Source organism: Alligator sinensis, unplaced genomic scaffold (assembly GCF_000455745.1).
Source record: "Alligator sinensis unplaced genomic scaffold, ASM45574v1 scaffold518_2, whole genome shotgun sequence".
Lineage (NCBI taxonomy): Eukaryota > Metazoa > Chordata > Crocodylia > Alligatoridae > Alligator > Alligator sinensis.
Window position 1 is genome coordinate 265,711 of NW_005842779.1, and position 653 is coordinate 266,363.

A 653-nucleotide genomic window follows, 5' to 3' on the forward strand; every position below is an offset into this window, starting at 1 on the left:
TGGAGGGGGAAGGGCAGGGAGGGGGGAGCCACAAGTCAAATCTTCCCATCTTTAGGAAAAACAAAAAAAGAAGAGGTGAAAAAGCAAAATCCTGTTTACAGTTAGAAGGATGGTGCTCTTCGCCTCGGCCGCATTTCTTTGCTTTTGCTGTGTTTACAGCGTGTTGCAAATTCAGAGAAGCCTCAAAAAAAAAAAATTGGAACGAAATGGAAACGAGAGCGAGAAGCTTTGTTCTTGCTTATCTGCTGTTGCTGGATGCTTTTCATGGGGCACGATCCTGGGACTGAGTCTGCTTCTTCTGTGTCTGAACAGCGTACCTTGGTATCCGGCGAAGGCTGCGGGATGCCTTAATGTTGTACTTTTTCATGCTGCCGGTCTCCGCTACATTTGCCTCAGCCCCTGTAATCAGTAAGGATGGTTGACTTTCATGGCAACTGTGGGTACTCTTCGGGTTTTTTTCCAGATGAGGCCCAGGATCCCCCAGTGGGGGTGGAAATCAGGCGTTAACCTGACACCAGGCTTGCGGTGAAAAATCTATTGTCTGCCTATTAGCCAAAGAGCATTTACTAAGCTGGTCTTAGGAGCTAGACCCTGCAGTTGTGCTTTGGAGAACAATTAGCCGGGAATGCGACGAGATACGCATTGCATTCCTG